Below are 14900 nucleotides of genomic sequence, written 5' to 3'. Positions count from 1 at the left end.
GGGCATACATACATACATAAAGAAAAAAATGTGAGTAAAAAACAGAAAATGTCAAAATGGAATTAACATTGCTTGAGTGCTTCAGCCTCTATGGAAAAGATAAATATGGACATTCTGCAAGATGCAATTTTCTGTAGGGTAAAATATGATTTAAAAAAAAATGCAGATTTTATTATTTATAATTATATCATATGCCAAATCTAGGCTTAAGTCTACAAGCTATTCATATGTGGAAATATTAAGAGGTTACCATCTCGGTAGCAGTGTTGTGTAACCAGGAGACATATAGTGTTTCCCCTTATTAAAATTTTATGATGGAAGAGTTTCACGCAGCCCGGTTTCACACCAAACGTCTCACAGGTCAGCTACTCTATCCCCCGGTTTCACAGACAAGGCTTAAGCCTAGTCCTAGACTAAAATGTCAGTCTGAGCTGTTTCAACTGAAACAAAATTGCACTGATTGATCTTAAAATATATCAGTGCCTTTGTTTTGTCTCAAGATGCACACCAGTAATGTTTTTTTCTAAGCATGTTTATAAAAATTACTTAAATGTCCTAATTGAACTATGGCCTAATCCTGGCTTAGTCTAAGCCCTGTGTGTGAAACCGGGCCTACAAGTCTAAATCAACCCACACAACACATGCGTGACCCATGCAAAAGCTTTGTGATTGTACAGGGATTGATTTGAATAACGATGAAAATAAACAAAGCCTAGTGGTGTGATAATGTGGACTTTGTGTCCCGCTGCAGCATGTAGAAGGAGAACAGTAGGTGTTGGGTAACAGCTGAGGCGTGTCATTCCCTCACACACGTCAAACATCCAGGTTTATGACCCTCTCTGTCGCCACACCGCACTAAACAAACAAACGCTCATAACCTACTTCCACAAGCTAACATTTATGAAATGACGGCAGTTTGTAGAAATCACACGTGAGGTTTTCCTTGTCATCTGTCGATACTACCAAACAAAATCTCAACTTATGTTTATATTAAGTAATCACAGCTTACTTTTTGGTCATATTTGATAAAATAAACAAAAACAAAAACATTAACATTAACACCATTTGTGCCAGGGACATCAATAATACCTCAAATCCTTCAGCTTTTTAAAAAGAGCTGTTTTATTTTTATTATTTTTGTCTGATCCTCTACATTTGATGTCCAATTAATGTTATATATGAAATGTATGACCTAGTTATCTCAAGCACTTTTCATAATACACAGTTTCAGAGCAGCTTTACAGAAAACAATGATGTTAATGTTTATAATATCTTGTTATCTTCATGCCTTATGGTTGCATTTGTAGATTAGAGCTTTGCCCTAATATACTTTACATTCTGTAACAATACAAGCAATCAAGCAGTTATAAGATAGGTTATATAATATATTTTGGCCTATGAGAGAATGCTGCATGCAGGGCATCCTTATCTATCCAACTTTAGATAGCTGGCTGATAGCAGTTATATTTAGTGAGGAAATGAACAGTCAGGCATTATTCAGGTATTTATTTGACATTGTTTGGTGCAGGGCACTATTCTGCCCTCCAAAGGCAAAGGGCAGTAACTACACATTTGGTCAAAATTGAATTAAGGCTCAAAAATGGACTTTGTGACAACTGTTTTGTCTTGTGGCAAAGTCTCCTGGTTCAATTTTGTCCCGTTTCAGAGAAACGAGAGTGTCAACAGGTGTAAAAATTTTAAAGGCATTTTTCTCAGTTTCAGTGTTGGCGTAGTTACTGCACTTTGCCTTTGGAGGACAGTATAGTTCATTTATGTAAGTGAGGATAGCAAAATAAAGTAAGTTGTGACATATTATACCCAAAAGTTCTTCATAGAGTGGACTACCAGTAAAACTGATAAAAAAAATTTGGGACCAAGCACACTTTGACTTGCACTGTAAAAACAGAAAATGCATATTTTCCGGTTTACTAAAAATTTTGAGTCTTAAATACTAAAAAAAATGCTATTTTCTTGAAATGGCATAAAAACCCTTGTTTTACCCCAAATGTTGTCCCAACTAGTCAAACACAGTTGTCTGAACAAAGAATTTCATATTGTTGAAATGTTAAGTCTTTGTGTGTTTCCAGCATGCATGAATAACTACACTCTTAAAAATAAAGGTGCTTCACGATGCCATAGAAGAACCTTTTTTGTCTAAATGGTTCCATAAAGAACCTTTAACATCTGAAGAGCCTTTCTGTTTCACAAAAAGTTCTTTGTGGCAAAAGAAGGTTCTTCAGATTATAAAAAGGTAAGAAAGAGATGGTTCCTTAAAAAAAACTTTGACTGAATGGTTCTTTGTGGAATCAAAAATGGTTCTTCTATGGCATCGCTGTGAAAAACCTATAAAGCACCTTTATTTTTAAGTGTAAGCAATTACTGTTAAAGGAATATTGTTTTGCAGTTTGCTGACTTATTGTAAACTTTTAGTTGTTGTTTTGTCATTAATGTTAGTTATTTGTTACACTGTGATGTAAAGAGCTCATCTTTCTAACATTTGTTGATTGCAACCGTTCTTGAGGTTTGTGTGTGTAGTTTTGAGGCCTAAATATGTTCAACCACTTATATCTGTTTGCTGGATATCTTAGTCTTGTAATATGTTTTACAAACAAATGCAAATGTCGTCTACATATTAGACTAAGTTATCCATTAAGGTTTCTCTAACAATTCACAGTTTTGTAATTTGCAAATAAACAAAAAATTGACACATAAAAAATTAATTACTTTAGCGACAGTAATTGTTGTTTCAACTTTTTCTATTAGCATTGCATAAACAAACAAATTTATGTTGGCTAAGCAAAGTATCTTTACTGAGAAAAACTAAAAAACTCTTGTTGAGAGAACTCAAAAGTCTGCATCAAGTTCTCAACTATTTATTTTTTTACAGCGTAACCATGTTTTGCTTAAGTGCAATGCATAATTTTTCACAAAATTAAGCATTACTTGGATAATCGGTCAACAAAGCATTGATAGTTGTGTAAATATGCTCATACTAACAGTTCTCTGCATTTTGGTTGATTGTAATCCAATATATCTTTCTATCAAAGTCATCTGACATTATCACTGCAAAAAATGCATTTCTTACTTAGATTTTTTGTCTTGTTTCCAGCCTATATATACATTTTTTTTTAAATCAAGAAGGATTTTCTAGACTAGTAAAAATTATTTTCTTGTTTTCAAGTCAATCAAGTCAAAATTAAGTGAGCTTTTGCTTAGATCAAGCAAAATATTCTAAAAAAAAAAAAAAAAAAAAAAATCTTATTTCAAACAGAAAACAAGCTTATTTTTCTTACCCCATGAAAACAAGACAATATTTTTTTTCTTCTTGATTTAAGAATTTTTTTATATATTTTGGCTGGAAACAAGACAAACAATCTAAGTAAGAAAAGCATTTTTTTGCAGTGATCACAATGAATTTGTTCTGACACAGTTTTATGTTATAAACTATAGCGAATAAACTGTAATAATGTGAGAAATATTGAAGGTGTCTGAATAAATTTGGCTTGACTGTATATGGCTTTAACATGACTGCATCATATGTACAGGTTTTTTAACTAACTTCATATATAGAGCTGTGTGACAGTACACTCTTCAAAATAAAGGTGCTTCACGATGCCATAGAAGAACTTTTTTTGTCTAAATAGTTCCATAAAGAACCTTTAACATCTTCTTCTCTTTGTGGCGAAAGAAGGTTCTTCAGATTATAAAAAGTTCAAAAGGAGATGGTTCTTTAAAAAACCTTTGACTGAATAGTTCTTCTATGGCATCGCTGTGAAGAACCTTTTAAAGCACCTTTATTTTTAAAAGCCAAGATCTGAACACAACACATAAATAAATGTGTAATGTTTTAAACATTTACACACCATTTAACCAGCTATTTTATGCAAAACACCTTCCAGTACAAGAGTTCCCTGGGGGGAAATCAGGGGTTGCTGATCAAGGGCACAATGGCCAGTCACCATTAGTTCTGGGTCACGGCTGGTTGGCGTCAACCATTGTGCAAGCAGTCCCATCATTAACCAGTAGGCCACCACTACAACCTTAATTACATAACTCCTGGATGATTGACACCTCCATCCTGCAGCACGGTGAGCAATTGATATCAATTGTTGCAGACGTCACTGAGAAAATACTGATCGAAACAGTAAAGCTGTGGAGGAATGTTCTATGATCTATAGTTTACATAATCCAGTGAGCCAGTTATTACGGTCCACTGAGCCTCCTACACCCTCTCACGACTCTCCTTGCTGAACGCCTGTGTACCACACTCTGTTGACTGTTTGTGAGAACATGCTGTCTAGAGTTTTATTGGGGAATCGAATCAGGGTTCTTCATACCAAGTAGTTGATGTTTGCACCCTATGTTCTCAGGGCCACAACTTTTGACTTCATGATATTTAGATGAAGCCATGTTAGGGGTCCCTGATGCACGTCTGCTTATGAGAGTTTTGAAGCTTTGCTATGCATGAGTGAGCAATGCCAGGACCTTCCTGTCACTCCTGAATCCTGAAGTTGTCCGTGTGCACCGTTTCTGGACCCTTCCCAACCTGTCACTATAAATCGCCCGAAACATTCAGTGTCTGCATTACATGTCCTCAAAGAGAGAAGGACACCAGAAGCAAAGGTCTCTTAAACTTAAACTGAATCAGTGGCTATATATGAGTCACCTTATTAGTCCGTGTTACATATAGAACAGCAAAGCTCAAGTGAGGTCAGGTAAGAAACAGGTAACTTACCATGGCTGAATTCATCCAACAACAGCTGGGAATGCATTTTCAAGTCAGTAATCCATGCAACAGTGTTAGAAAAAGTATCCGAAAGACAGTATCCAGGTTAAAATGAGAGACAGAGACGTCCAGAGGGTGTCCAGAGCGGTAGCGGTGTCTAAGAACACTCATCTGTTTCTGGACTCGGGCTCCATAATGAGCTGTTATAGGCTGAGAGAGAAGGGGCGGAGTTTCTTCTCGGTATGGTTCTGTTAGTCAGCGCCAGCTCTAGTCCTATTACAGGTCACCCTCGTTCTCTTTCTCATGCTCAACTCAATCTCTCCTGCTCCTTATTTCTCTCTTTCTTTCTTTCTGTCTGTCAAACTACTTTGGTATTATGTGCTCATAAGCAAACTGCACTCTTAAAAATGAAGGTGCTTTAAAAGGTTGTTCACAGCGATGCCAGAAGAACCATTCAGTTAAAGGTTCTTTAAAGAACCATCTCTTTCTTACCTTTTTATAATCTGAAGAACCTTCTTTCACCACAAAGAAGCTTTGGTGAAAAAGAAAGGTTCTACAGATGTTAAAGGTTCTTTAAAACAAAAAGGTTCTTCTATGGCATCGCGAAGCGCCTTTATTTGTAAAAGTGTAAGATGATTGCAATTTCCTTTTTTATAGACAGCAGCAGGCTGACTGCTGTTTGAGTTAGTGGAAAATCAAATAAAATGGAAAATTACATATCTTCTGTACTACAACATGACCGACATTATTAAGTAACACTTTAGAATATTGTTCCGTCATTAATGAATAACTACACAGGAACAAATGACTAATGCACTATTAACATTATACTAACAAGGAAATCTGATTAACCAGTCAGTAAGTAATAGCACTCAGTTGAACGTGGTAGTTCACTATTAGCTAATCAGTAACTACTATTTTTTTCATATCTTCTGGAGAACTACTAAGAACTACTATATGCATATTCATAACTAATGTGAATAATGCAAAATGTATAATTAGTCCTAAAGTGAAGATCATGGTAACCCACTAGTAATGATTCAGGCATTACCAAATCCGTCTGAAGAAATTACTAATTATTTGGATCCATATTCTAAAGTGAAGATCATGATAGCTCCCTAGTAATGACTAAAGTCATTCAAAACCATTTTAATGAGTTTTTGTAAGGTTCTGGTTAGTCATACGTCCGATGGCTTTAGTAACACTTAAATCGTTATGATCTTCACTTTAGAATATGGATCCAAATAATTAGCAATCCCTTCTGAAATATTTGGTCATTCTTGAGTCATTACACGGTGTAAACTTAAAGTAATTTGTTACCCTGCTGCCTTAAATTTTAAAGTTCAGTCAGCTCAAATAAGTTTGGTCAACTTGAAATGTTAAGTTGTACTAAGAGACAACTTAAATATTTGAGTTGAAATAAAAAATGGTTTGTTAAACTTAAAAGCTGGATAAGTTACCTCGCTGCCTTCAATTTTTAAGTTGAATCAACTCAAATATCTAAGTTTTACAATTTATCATTTTAATTTGACTAAACAATTTTGCATTGACTGAATTTAAAATTATGAGGCAGCCAGGTAACAAATTATTTTAAGTTTACTCAACAAATTGTGTTTTTTTTTTTACTCAGAATATTTAACTGTACTGTTCTGAAGTAAAGTTTCAGACTAACTAGTAATTTAACAGACACAACTTTTATCAGTTTCAATTTGCTTGACATGGCTTATAATCAATTCAATATTCCACTGAGGATTTTGGCTTCAATTACCTTTTGTTCAAAATGTTGTTTACTTATTTATTAATTAAACTTACCAACATTCAAGTGTTTATAAAACAGAATGCATGAAGCTAGAATAAAATGTTTTTTGTTTGCAAGCAGATACTCTGTTCTTTCTTTTGGAGTTTTGTATGTTCAGATATTCATATAACAAAATATATACAAATTAATACCTAAATAAGGACATAGTAGTTTACTTAAAGTATGATGTAAAGTTCACTTAAAGAAAACTTATGAGTATACTTGCAGAATAAAACTACTAAACTAGTAGTTTACTGAGACTATACTTCAAAGTGTACTAAGAATGCATAAAAAAGTAGCCTATTTAATTAGTAAACTATCAGTATACCTATAAGTTCACTTTTAGTATACTTGCAGTACAAACTGAAAACAGATGTAAACTAGTTGTGTACTCAAGTTTACTACTGCTAAAGTATACTTTTACATACTAGAAAGTGGGCCAATTTATTCCCAATAAAGGATTGAAGTAGTACACTTAAAAGTATACTACTAGTACACTGATATTTGTATACTTACTACATAAAGTATACTTAAAATATACTAGAACTTTACTTAAGCATACTTAATAAAATAAATTTGAAGTATACTTCTTTTTGGTAAGGGCAAATCTAGCAACAGACTGGTAGTCTACGGAATTGGTAGTAATTCTTTGCAGTAGCATATACAAAGGGATATAATTATTCACTATTGCATAAACATCTACATACAATGGTCCCACTACAGTATGTTTTTGTGAGGTTTCAGCGCTGGTGCTGTTATTTTGTTGAGCACAGAGGGGACTCTGAACGTCTGCCACTCTGTGGATGTTTACAGGAGAGAAATACTTGTGTGTGATAAAGTTACCGGTTATATGTGGGAGGTTGAGTGTCATTGTGTGTCATGTTGCAGAAATCCATCTCTTTTCCTCTCTCGACCCCTCGCTAATCATCTGTCTATTTTTCTCTCAATTCCTGTCGTGCCGTCAGCTCTGCATGTGTGTGTTTTGTGTGTCCATGAGGTCAACATTTCCACCAACAGATGCTTGGATCAAGGGTGTGATGTTATCAAAATAAAGGCTCTAAATAACTGGCTGTGAGCCTGTGACATGTGTGTCTATTAGTCTTATTACCATCTGGATTTCTGGATTCTGTTACTAGGGGCACTGAAGGTCCAAGCACTGTCAACCTGTTTACGTGCACAGATGACAAATAAAAACAAGCTCATAAGGTTATTGGGACCAAATTTAAAGCAGTGTGATTAAACTAAACTAAACTGCTCCTTTGAAGTATGTAGAAAGCTATGCTACAAGCTATAATAATAAGTAGCAGTGCTGAAGTTATAGTGATATATAAAAACAAAATCATTCCATTTGCGATTTCATTTTGCTAATGCAAGGTGTTTAGAAATGAACACAATGTTAACAGAATGTATTGAACCTTACGAATATTTACCACAGAAACAATCACATCTGTCAAACGTTTTCACCAGTTTTACCTTAAAAACTTTAGTTTAGCAGCTGCCTTAAAATTTTAAGTTAAATCAACTTAAGTCATTTCAACTCAGAAGTTAAATCAACTCATTTTATTTTATTTGAGCTAAAATGACTTGTAGTTTTAAGCTGATTTAACTTAAAATTTAAGGTTGAATCTGGTGAAAACTTTTTACAGTGACAGGTTCTATGCACAACACTGTGGTGACTCATTATTAAAATGCAGGTATTAGTAGTTACTGTCAACAAAAATGGAAATGAATCAATGAATCTGTGTCTGCATGAAGATCTCATATTAATTTCATAAAACTATACATTTTTAAAGGGGCAGGGCCTGTCACCTCTTACCAAAAAGAAGTATACTTTTAAGTATATTTTAAGTATAAGTTTATTTTATTAAGTATACTTAAGTAAAGGTCAAGTATATGTTTAAGTATACTTTATGTAGTAAGTATACAAATATCAGTGTAGTATACTATTAAGTTTACTACTTCAATACTGCTTGGGACTAAATTGGCCCATTTTCTAGTATATACTTTGAATGAACAACTAGTTTACATCTATGTTTTCAGTTTGTACTGCAAGTATACTAAACGTGAACTTATATAGTATACTGATAGTTTACTAATTAAATACTTTTTAATGTATTTTTAGTACACTTTGAAGTATAGTCTCAGTAAACTAGTTTAGTAGTTTTAAACTGCAAGTATACTTGTAAGTTTTCTTTAAGTGAACTTTACATCATACTTTAAGTATACTACTATGTCCCTATTTAGGTATTAATTTGTATATATTTTGTTATATGAATATCTGAAAAACTTCAAAAGAAAGAACAGAGTATCTGCTTTTAAACAAAACATTTTATTTTAGCTTCATGCATTCTGTTTTATAAACACTTGAATGTGGTTAAGTTTCATGAATTATAAATAAAAAAGAATGTAAATAACATATTGAAAAAGCTAAAAAAAAAGACTATTGATGATAATCCAAACGTAGATGGAGTTGATCAACAGCCCAAAGCTTGACAGTCATTATTTCCTCTTCATGGGTGGACATTTTATTCCATAACGTTACACAGTTTTCCATATCTATGGTTTTGATGCTGTTTTATGTCTGATGATTGTGTTAGATTACATGTGGAAGCATCTGTTGTTTCGGTTTCTTCTTCACTTGTGTTTTGGAAATTCTGTTCAGAAGATGTGCAATAGCGCCCCTAGAGTATAACAATGAAAACACAGATTCTCAGAGCACAAGTAGAGCTCAAGTATACTTAGACTTTTATAAGTCAAGTACACTTAAATGTCATTTTAAGTATATTTCTAAGAAGTAAATAAAAAGTAAACTGAAAGTATCCTTCCCTATTTTTTAGTTTAAAAGAAGAATGCTAATAGCACACATGAATAAACTTCTTTTTGGTAAGGGATGGCCCAGTTCTTCAACATTATCCTCTGTTTGGAACGACATGAGAGTGAGTAAGCACTTTGTGTGATTGTGTTATGACATCAGAAATAGGTTGCCCTTTCAGGACCCTGATGGTGACATCAGTGAATCATTCATTCGCAGAGACTGCTTCAGTTTGGTCTGGACCGGCCTGCACCAGCCCCTCGTTACAATTCACACCGCTGTCAGTGATTCAAAACCTTGTTTAAGATCACTAGGGATCAGAGAACACAAAGATTAAATTTCAAGGAGTAAATGAATCTTTAACTGTAAAGACGTGGAATAAGTGCACGTTCCTCTCCTTCTCAGAAAAAAAGGTCATCATAACATCCCATGCTCCAATATGCTGATAGCCTCAAGGTCATAGGGATTAGACTCAATGCTTTAGTCTCTTTAGTAAAGTGTTGGTGTCTATCTTTAAAGCATGCCGCTGCTGATAACAAATGACACATCACAGGTTTAGACGAACACAGACTTTGACTGATTGATAGGTCCCCAAGAAATAGAGAGAACTTCTTCGAATGTAAGTGTTTCGGCATACTTTGAAAGAAGGTCCAAGGATGAGTGAAGGATTACCAGGTCCAATGTTTTTCTTCCCATCAACTAGAACAAAGGTCACACACAGAGTTCACTTCGTTTAGATTTGCATGATGTATGTAGCAGCAGACTGGCAGAAGAATTTGTTCTTTAGTGACAAAAAAAGACTAATACACTCTTTAAAATAAAGGTGCTTCACAATGCTATAGAAAAACCTTTTTGTCTAAATGGTTCCATAAAGAACCTTTAACATCTGAAGATCCTTTCTGTTTCACAAATGGTTCTTTGTGGAGAAAGAAGGTTCTTCAGTTTATTAAAAGGTAAGAAAAGAGATGTTTTTAAAGAACCTTTAACTGAATGGTTCTTTGTGGAACCAAAAATAGTTCTTCCATGGCATTGCTTAAAGAACCTTTTGAAGCACCTTTATTTTTCAGTGTCAGATAACATTTGGGTCACATGTCTCTGGACAGATGACTTGGGACTTCTCTTTGGTGAAAGCAGAACACTTTCTAATCAATCCTAAAATGTGACCATGGACCACAAAACCATTCATAAGAGTCAATTTTGTGAAATTGAGATTTATAAATCATCTGAAAGCTAAATGAATAAGCTTTCCATTAATGTATTTGTTTGGATAGGACATGATTTAGATACAACTATTTAAAAATCTGGAATCTAAGGCCGCAAAAAAAAAAAAAAAATAATAATAATAATAATATATATATATATATAATATATATATATATATATATATATATTTATATATTAAGAAATTCGCCTTTGAAGTTTATTCCAAATTAAGTTCTTAGCATTGCACATTACTAATCAAAAAATAAGTTTTGATATTAGGTAGGAAACTTACCAAATATGAAACATGATATTTATGTATTATGATTTTTGGCATGACAGAAAAAAATTGACCTATAAATACAACGTATTTTTGGCTATTGCTACAAATATACCCAATAAGACTGCACTGCAAAAAAAAATGTTTTTCTTACTTAGATTTTTTGTCTTGTTTCCAGCCAAAATATCAAAAAATTCTTCAATCAAGAAGGATTTTCTAAATGAGTAAAAATAATAGTCTTGTTTTCAGGAAAAATAAGTCAAAATTCTGCCAAAAAAAAATCTTATTTCAAACTGAAAATTCATTATTTTTCTTACCCCATTGGCAGATGGTTTCAAACAAAAATGCACTTAATTTTGACTGAAGAATATCCTTCTTGATTTAAGAATTTTTAGATAATTTTGCTAGAAACAAGACAAAAAAATCTAAGAAAGAAAAGATTTTTTTTTTTTTTTTTTTTTTTGCAGTGTGGTTTTGTCCTCCAGGGTCACAAATTAAACAATGAAGCAACATCCAAATGATCCTGGAATAAATTTTTTTTTTTTTTTTAAACTCCAATGTTGGTCTCCAACCCAGTAATTTTAAAGTCATGATGAAACAGAAGTAGTGACAGATCTTTTGTTCTGTATTGTATCTTTGGTTCTCTGCAGTGGATTTGGAAGTGTAGATGTTGGCCCTTTCAAGGACTGTCTGTTCACTCTCCCGCCACATTTGCAAACGCAGCTGCAATAACACAAGGACTACCAATTTTCAGAGTTTGGTTTGAGGAACTCAGTAACAAAGATGCCATTTAGCAAGCAGTATATTTAGGGCCCGAGCACCTACAAAAATATCTCTTGGAGCAAAATCCGAAACCCAACAGGAAGTGAGTTATTTTTAATTTTCTCAGCAAATTTAATGGCATTTTTGCTATTTTCAGGTGTCGTACTTGAACGAACTCCTCCTAGAGATTTTTTCCGATCGACACCAAATTTGGTGAGTCCAATCTAAAGGCCCATGTGACGTTAAATTACAAAGATCTAGAGTTTTCGTCGGAGGGCGTGTCCGTGGCGGCCTGAAAAATTTCGATGTTTCATCATTAAACAGGAAGTTGCTATAACTCAGACATACAATGTCCGATATGTCTCAAACTTCACATGTGTAATAACACTCCTGACCTGAAGACATCTACATGCCCATATTCAGTTATAGTCATAGCGCCACCTGCTGGCAACAGGAAGTGACATGCTTTACGCTGCAACAAACTACTCCTAGAGATTTATACTGATAAATACTAAAATTTTTCAGTCTAATCTAAAAGCCTTAGTGATGTTAAATTGTGAAGATCTTGAGTTTTCGGTAAAGGGCGTGTCTGTGGCGGCCTGAAAAAGTTTGATGTTACACCATGGAAATAGAAGTTGTTGTAACTTAAAAAGCCATAAAATGTCCAATCTGCCTCAAACTTCACACGTTTAATGAGTCCTCGCCCAAACACATTTAAAGGCTAATATTCTGGCAACTTGTTTTACACTAACTTGGATGCAACATGCAGTGTCTAATCTACAACACATTTCACAGGTTTGGTAAGAGTCCTGGCCTGAAGACACCTAAAGGCCAATATTCAGATATTATCATAGCGCCACCTGTTGGCAGCAGGATATATCATGTCTTACACTCAAGCATAACAAGTTAAATCTGCACCAAACTTCATATGTTTGATAAAAGTGCTGGCCTGAACACATCTACAAGCCAATAATCAGTTATAGGCATAGCGCCACCAGCTGGCAGCAGGAAGTTTGCCACATATAAAACTGACTTTGACATATTCCTCTTATATTTACTGTATTAAAAGCATACTGCCCACCGTTCGTTGTTTTCCTAACAAAGTGAGCCCGGGTGCGAGGGCCTTTTAATCTCTGCTTGCAGCTTTAATTCACTTTGTTCCCAGAGTTATGTCTTATTTGTCTTTTCATTTCTAAGTGGATGGTTCTTCACCATAATCTGCAAAGTGGACCAGATTCTTATGCTGACATTCTAAAGTCTGTCTTAGCCAGAATGGAGGATGATTGTGTAAGGGCAGGTTTGGGTCAGGGATTAGCTGTCTGAGCCTATAATATTGATGGTGACACTCTAGTAAGGACAGGTCTGAGGTCAGCGGTAGATGCAGGCTCTTTCAGTTCAGATATAGGAACTGGGGCCAGTGAATTGTGTGAAATAGTTGGCTGCATACTGGGTTATGTGATGTAACTCCGTTCTACTGTTTTTCTTGCCCGGGGACAGACATCACTGTCACAACATGTCCTTGTGTTGCAGTTTGGAATACAACAGAATCTGGGTTTTCTGTGATGTAACCGGCTTTGCACTCGCTAACCATGCAATTTATAAACAAGAATTAACAACAGAGGTAGCCAGTCTGGCTCCTTTAGCCTTTGGACAATCGCCTTTCAGAGAGAGAACGCTTGCCAGTCATGCCCAGAGAGGCTTTATCTTCTTCTGTTCCCTTTGGACGCCTGATTTGGTTGTTTGTTGTGAGTGTTCTCCCTTGCAGACTGCAATCATTTTAATTTGAACCTCAGTATGTTTGTTTTCAATGTGACAGATGAGGAAATCTAATAAAAAACATGCTTTTTCATGAATTTCAAAAATATTTTAGTTTTAGTTTTAAGCTATGTTCAAGATTCAACCAACTTTTAAAACAAAAATCGTTGGTAACAACACAGTCAAGACTTTCCTTATGATTGGTTACTGCTTCTGTGTTCTCTGTTTAGGGACAGATAATGTGTTTTTGATATGTTTTGTTTTGTGTTTTAATAATTTGTTTTGGTCTAGCTGCTTTTTGACCAATTAAGTGTGTTGAATCGGCATCATCATAATAACTGCATGCTATGAACCATTAGTTAAGCATTAGTAAACAGTCAATACATCATTTATAAAGCATTATCCCAACATTAATTGACAGTAAGCAGCTTATAAATGCAGCTATAAATGCTTAGTTCTTGATTTATGAGCATATCACTTATGTCTTTAATATCTGTATTTTTATTATTAACTAATGATCAACAAAGCAGTTCTTTAGGCATTGTCGGTGGTTCATAAGAGCATTTAGAAAGTGCATTCATACATATTATTTGGACATGAAGTAATAGTGTGTTAATAAATGTTTTTCCTACTTTAAATCATTAATTCAGGTAGTTATACAACATTTAATAGTTGTAAAAGTAGACTTAAAGGCTCAGTTATTCTCTAAACAGAAAAAGGTAACAAACACAACAGAGTAATACAGCATATATTATATAGAGATGCAAAAATATACACTTCATTTGTACACTAGATATAAAATAATAATCAATATCAATCAATAAAAAAGAAACTAAAACAACAAGAAAAAGCAAGAAAGTAAATAAATATAAGCAACAAAATAAGCTACAAGATAAATATATGTTAACAAAATAAGCAACGGAACGAACCAAAACCAACAAAATGAAGAAAATAGAAGATAACTGATCCTTTAAATCTTCTTTGTAAAAGCTTTCAGGTATATAAAAGTGTTCCTCACTTTAGATGAGCTCACAAAAATAGTTAACTGAAAACTACAAAATGTTTTAGAACTACCTGAATTAATAATGAATTACAGTAAGAATATGTGTTAATAAAGTAATAATAATAATAATAATAAAGTAAAATAATACATTTAAATAGTTTATTAATCATTTACTTACTTTTTCTAAATGATCTTATATCCCTATATAATCCCTATATTATATGATGTAGGGATAATGCTTTATAAATGAAGAATTGACTATTTACTAATGCTTAACTAATGGTTCATAGCGAAGAAAAAAACGAAAGTGATGAAAAAAGCCACAAACAGATGGCTTTTCTATTTTTACATGAGAATTCCAAAATGCAAATATTTTCATAATGACATGGCCATGTGGAATGAACAAAGGGAGCATGAGTCAACATGGTTCAAAATAGCAAGCGCTGCTTTGTTTATGGTTTGAATATCTGCAGTTCTAGTTTCCGTTTCCCTTTTTAGATGACAAATGTAGACTACTGCCACCAGTTAGTATAGACTCTCAGAATGTATGCGCTAGTTGATCAG

At 33.9% G+C, this 14900-nt stretch overlaps 1 protein-coding gene across 1 annotated transcript in view; it reads right to left on the bottom strand.

The window, feature by feature from the left end:
• The window catches only part of mapk6 (mitogen-activated protein kinase 6), a 25687-nt gene extending 20797 nt beyond the window's left edge, over positions 1-4890 (bottom strand). Inside the window, exon 1 of the mRNA XM_073850271.1 lies at positions 4736-4890. The gene's annotated coding sequence lies outside the window, so the exon portion shown is untranslated. The remainder of the gene's footprint in view (positions 1-4735) is intronic.
• Positions 4891-14900: the final 10010 nt, after the last annotated feature.

Source organism: Garra rufa, chromosome 11, assembly GCF_049309525.1.
Source record: "Garra rufa chromosome 11, GarRuf1.0, whole genome shotgun sequence".
NCBI lineage: Eukaryota > Metazoa > Chordata > Actinopteri > Cypriniformes > Cyprinidae > Garra > Garra rufa.
Note: the sequence above shows the minus strand (reverse complement) of the source record. Positions and strands in the feature narration are given on the sequence as shown.